Source organism: Oryctolagus cuniculus, chromosome 10 (genome assembly GCF_964237555.1).
Source record: "Oryctolagus cuniculus chromosome 10, mOryCun1.1, whole genome shotgun sequence".
In the NCBI taxonomy this organism is placed as follows: domain Eukaryota; kingdom Metazoa; phylum Chordata; class Mammalia; order Lagomorpha; family Leporidae; genus Oryctolagus; species Oryctolagus cuniculus.
In genome coordinates this window covers 79,679,101-79,685,100 of record NC_091441.1, presented here as the reverse complement: position 1 = coordinate 79,685,100, position 6,000 = coordinate 79,679,101, and the positions used below count along the sequence as shown (strand labels likewise).

Below are 6,000 nucleotides of genomic sequence, written 5' to 3'. Positions count from 1 at the left end.
GCCTCTTTGTACCACTTGAATATTATCATCAGAATTGCTCTTTGAGACCTAATACAAATAGATGCCAAAAGTGTAATGGGCACCATTTCCTTCAAGAAGCTTTTGAGGCAAGTATGATACACAAGAAAGAAACAACTCACAGAGCTTAGATGACTTTCCCCTAGAGCTGCTAAGTGGCAGAGCTGGCATTTAAATCCAGGACAATACAACCCTCACCTAGTTTCTGAGATCACTCTAAAGAACCTCACCTAAAGATTTCTTTCAAGGTCTTTCTAAGAAGAATGGAGACAAAAAAGCTTAGTGAATAACAAAAGCTATGTATTAAGTGCTTAGTCTCTGTCAGGCACCACCAAGAACTGTGTATAGATGCTCTCTTAAAAACCACTGTATCCTAGGGCTGGCGCCAAGGCTCAATAGGCTAATCCTCCACCTTGTGGTGCCGGCACACCGGGTTCTTGTCCTGGTCGGGGTGCCGGATTCTGTCCTGGTTGCCCCTCTTCCAGTCCAGCTCTCTGCTGTGGCCCGGGAGTGCAGTGGAGGATGACCCAAGTGCTTGGGCCCTGCATCCCATGGGAGAAGCACCTGGCTCCTGCCTTCGGATCAGTGCGGTGCTCCGGCCATTTGAGGGTGAACCAACGGTAAAGGAAGACCTTTCTCTCTGTCTCTCTCACTGTCCACTCTGCCTGTCAAAAAAAAAAAAAAAACAAAAAACAAAAAACAAAAAAAAACAAAAACAAAAAACACTGTATCCTTTCAGTAGGTCTTATTGGTCCTATTTTGCAGATAAAGAAACAGAGGCTTCCAGAGAAGGTAGGGGTTAGCCCAGTTCTGCTGAACCCCGACAGCATCACCCAGACGTTCCCAGGGGAAATGCTCATTTGCAGAAGGAATCCAGATGAGGCTTTGCAAAAGCACACACAGTTACACACCAAACAGAAAACCAAAGCTAGCTGCCTAAGGGATGCAGGCTGCTGATTAGGCTTGCTCGGAACAAGGACTTCCCTTCCCTGAAACCTGTGTGAAATAATTTTCCCCCATTTAAAAAATACTCTTTATTTTTACTTTTGTGAATAGAAGATGTGTATGTGTGTGTGTGTGTGTGTGTGGAGATAGAGCAATAAGAAGAGGAGGGGGAGAGGCTTAGAGAAGAAGGATTTGTAGAGACTTAAGGAATTCTGGTTGATCTTCAGGAATCTGGGATGATCTAATAGCCCTCAGGTCTGGCTTGCAGCTCTCTCCTTTACCTGCTGATAACATGTGACTTCTGACAGGCAAAGGGGTAGGGATGAGTCATTGTTAAGCAGAAAGGTAGTCTGCCCAACTTGAAGTCCTTGGTCCTTATAGTAATGGGGGAAAATCCTGCCACTCAGCTCTTGCCTTGGAATGTTGTTGGAATTCAGATTCTAAATCCAGCTCCAGAAGGTTGGGATTACATGAAGCATTAGAAGGACTGTCATGAACCATGTGGGAGACCCGGATTCCGTTCCTGCTCCTGGCTTCAGCCTGGCCCAGCCCCAGTTAATGCCAGCATTTGGTGAGTGAACCAGCAAATGGAAGTTCTCTGTCTCTCTGCTGCTTAAGTAAATTAAAAGGATTGGCATAATAAGAACAAGATTATCAAGTACCTATTGTAGCTTGCTCATGATGCAATTATACTGTTTCTTGGAATGCCTATTACTGTAATGTCCCATCATCCTCAGAAAATGTTTATCTACAATGGTAGAAGTATCAATCTTGCAATCTTATTTCTAGGACCTAATATAAAAGGAAATATAAGACATGAACAGAAATATATTTATGTTATATAATCATATAAGTTGCTTGAAATTTTTCACTATTACGAAGAACAGACAAAAATATCATATGTAATTTTCATAGTACATTATATATATTTGTTTTACATGACAATATTCATCATATTGCTTATTCATAACATTGAAATTTCTAAAATCCACCTATTAAAATTGGTTAAATTAAAATCTACCTCCACAATGAAATACTCCAGAGAAATTACAAATTATTATGTGGAATTGTATGTAGAAATATGGAAAGATAAACATTTTTAGATAAAATGTAGGCTGTGAAATGATATATAGTTTTGTTTTGCAAGATCTTCAAGTTTTATTAATTTTTAAAATGTACTGAAGACCTACCAACTTGTATACAATTGTATATACACATCTATATGTAAGATATATACATATATGTGAGTGCACATAGTAAGTAGCTAGATTCTAGTTTTGAGGGTTATAAGCCAAAATGTTAGCAGAGATTTTTCTATGATTTATGTATATATATGTGTGTATATATATATGTATATGTATGTATATGTCAAACTTGATGTTTCCTGAATATTTTAAATAAGTATATATTTTGATATTATACAACACGATTTTTAAAAGGATACTATAGCTAGAGAATCCCTTCAAAATAGCTGACTCAAATTATTAATTTCGGGTTATGGCAGGTTATGTCACTGCCTGCAATGCCAGCTTTCCATATGAGACCCTACCTGAGAACAATGCTATGTAACTTTGGTTTAAATAAAAATACAAGGTAATTATGCTAGCTTGGGCAGTGGAGCTATAGACCATGAAACATGGGAACAAATTGTTACTGTGGCCCAGAGTGGTCTAGGAAGGCTTCGGGGACAGGCAAGGTGAAGAGAGCCCAGGCACAGAGGCCAGGCATGCGGAACGGCGCGGAGAGGGTACGGTGATGGTCAGTGCTAGGCTCACGGTGTGCAGCTCTGTAGGTGGAGCTCTACCTGTCTGCTAGGAGTTGGAACACTGTGCGTCCACATACTAAGTGAATGATAGGTCCCTGAATATGTAAAGTGTCCGATTTGTACAACTGTTCTCCAATGTCCTGGGCTCCACTGTGGTCTGGAAAAACTTTGTGAGAAGCGAGTGACCTCAAGATCACCATTTCTTAGTGATTTACTATTACTGTTACACTACTACTAATGTTCAATGAACATTTCATATACCCTTGGGCATATCAAATTTATTTCTACTGCAATTAATCAGATTTTCTCCAGGTAATTCTTGAGAAACATAGAACCAGGTACATACACACTGATGAAAATATCTTTCCTATGTTGACTGGCTTGAATTGGCTTTTTCTTTCTCTTATTCACTTAAAATGATGACTTGTGTTTTTAAAGAATGCTTCTCTTGGAAATTTCCAGGGCAGAATATTTCACTGGGCTTGATAAAATTGTCCCCAAGTTTTGTTAGGATTTGTTCAGTTTGAATTTACAAAGTGAAACTGGGAGTGTATTCATCATCATCATCATTATTATTTTTTTTTAGTAAAAGTGGGATGGCTTCTCTTTTCCTTTTCCTGTTATTTTGAAGTCCTTTTTCTTCTGCCCTGGCTTCAGTTTAGTATGTTGTCTGAGTCAATAAAAAATAAATTGAGGATACTGGGAGCCAACTTTCTCAGTGCTGGAGTAGATATTTAGAACTATGGAAGGAGGAAGATGAGAAAGAACTCAGTAGTATTGGATTGGAGTTAGCAATATATTTTACTATTTTCATATTTAAAATCCATTCTTTGTTTCTCCCATTTGTTTGTATTTAAAAAAAAAAATAGCTGCAGACTTAAGGAAAAGCTGCCGGAACAGGGAAATGACATCCAGCATCTCCTCCTTTTGGTTTCTGTAGTTGCTGATGTGTAACCTTTACTCCATCCTTGGTGCTTTCAGAATGCATCCATTATCATTCATCTTTTTCTGAGCCTTTGTGAGAACAAACCAGACATGATGTTCCATTGTCTCTGAACATTCCAGTGTGTTTCTGGAACAAAGACATCCCCCCTACTAAATCTGATTCTCCTAGCTGGCAAGTCCACCGTGCCCTTTAAATTGCTGCCTGCTTCACAATAATGCCACTTCCTTTTCACTCTAGGGGTTTGTTCTGCATTGAGTTAACATGTCTTTTTGGATACCTCCACCCTGGCCGGCCCCTCAGTCTCCCCATATTTCATATCCTTTGCATATTTAAGTAGTCCACATTTTCCACTCAGTGGAATGACCTTCAATCTGGGTCTTCCCAAAAATTCCTCACAATTAAGTGTGGCCAGGCATTCTTGGCAGGAATATCCCAGAAATGGAGCTGTGACCTTTCCCATGTATCACAACAAAGAGATGCATGATGAAGACTTAGTCCCTCACTAACACTGTTAACCTCGAAGTCATTGTCAAGTTGCTTTCTCCATTTTCTCCAACTTAAAGTCACCAATTTCCACCTTGCACTTGACTTATATTTCACGGGGGAGGCTTTTGAAAATTCTACCCCAATCCTATTTCTCATCAGAGCTTTCTCACCAGCGTTGCCTTGTTTGTTACCTGATCAGAATATTGGGCACATTTGTTCACTAGGCAGAATTCACACAGTGCCTGTGGCCCAGGATGCAGTTAGGGGCCCATGCAAATGTACCTTTTAAAATATGATTATAAAATGACTGTATTCTAGCTTGGATTATATTTTTCTTAATACCAATGTAGTCATTAAATTTAATTGATAATATTTTTCATGGAGGAAGGGATTCACGAAGGCAAAATGCATAGGGCCCATGAAAGTGACAAAGTACCCTGCAGGTATTTTTTTTTTTTTTAATTAGCCATGATGAATTTGTGCCTTGGTCTGAACACAGGCAAGCCACACTTAGCAAGTGTGCATTACTGATGGCTTCACTCAGAGCAGATTGCATTATTTAAGATCTGCTGCAAGGAGCAGATTGTAATTGTGTTGACTTCATGAAGTTGAGAAAGATTAGTTGCAGTAAACTGAAAAAAAAAATTGGGTCCCCAGAGAGAAGATATTAAAGTCATATCTCAAAGCAGCAACAAGATAAGACAATAATGGCGTGCAGTTTGACAGGTGCCCTTTTCATGTGGGGTGTGTGCGTGTGTGTGTGTGTGAGAGAGAGAGAGAGGAGCTGTTCTCCTACAGATGTTTTATTCTTTGTGTATGGAAATATTACATAATGACAAAATGTGATTCTCTTAGCCAGCAATTAAAACACTGAGCACATGTAAGGAGTAGATGAGGTCATTTTGTTTCTTAACTCTATAGTGTTCTCCATCAGTTAGAGCACGTTTTGTCTTGAATGAAGGCAAAAACCACCAAGCTGTTTCAAGCCAGAAAGGAAGATATTGGATCACACAAGTCGTAGAAGAAAAAGGCTAGTCTGTCTTCAGGAATGGCTTGCTCAGGGCTCAAACAGCATGACCAGGATCTACTTCCTCCCGGTCTCCCAGCTTTGTGTGGCTGGCTGCTCTGTGTTACTTTCCTTCTCAGCCTATATGTGTTGGCAAGGCAGTGACAGCAACTCCAAATCCACAAGTAAAGAAGTTTTTTTTTTTTTTTTTTTTTTTTGTCCCCAGTACCAATATCCCAGTAAATTTTTTTTTTTTTTTTTTTTTTTTTTGACAGGCAGAGTGGACAGTGAGAGAGAGAGACAGAGAGAAAGGTCTTCCTTTTGCCGTTGGTTCACCCTCCAATGGCCGCCGCGGCCGGCGCGCTGCGGCCGGCGCACCGCGCTGATCCGATGGCAGGAGCCAGGAGCCAGGTGCTTTTCCTGGTCTCCCATGGGGTGCAGGGCCCAAGCACCTGGGCCATCCTCCACTGCACTCCCTGGCCACAGCAGAGGGCTGGCCTGGAAGAGGGGCAACCGGGACAGAATCCAGCGCCCCGACCGGGACTAGAACCCGGTGTGCCGGCGCCGCTAGGCGGAGGATTAGCCTAGTGAGCCGCGGCGCCGGCCAATATCCCAGTAATATTTTTAAGGAATAGCTTGGGAAATGTACCCACCCCCAATCACTTTGTCCCCAGTACCAATATCCCAGTAATATTTTTAAGGAATAGCTTGGGAAAATGTACCCACTCCCAATCACTATGGCCAGTACTCTTTAGCTGAGACCTGGGTATAAATTCTGCTGAAATTGAAGGAGACATGGATCTCTCTTCGTTGAAAAGTAATGGGTAAGTAAAA

At 41.0% G+C, this 6,000-nt stretch overlaps 1 long non-coding RNA gene across 1 annotated transcript in view; it reads left to right on the top strand.

Annotated features, from left to right (window-relative positions):
- Positions 1–1,396: 1,396 nt before the first annotated feature.
- The window catches only part of LOC127492321 (uncharacterized), a 91,173-nt gene continuing 86,569 nt past the window's right edge, over positions 1,397–6,000 (top strand). The window contains exon 1 of the long non-coding RNA XR_007921549.2: positions 1,397–1,534. This is a non-coding gene — a long non-coding RNA (uncharacterized lncRNA). The remainder of the gene's footprint in view (positions 1,535–6,000) is intronic.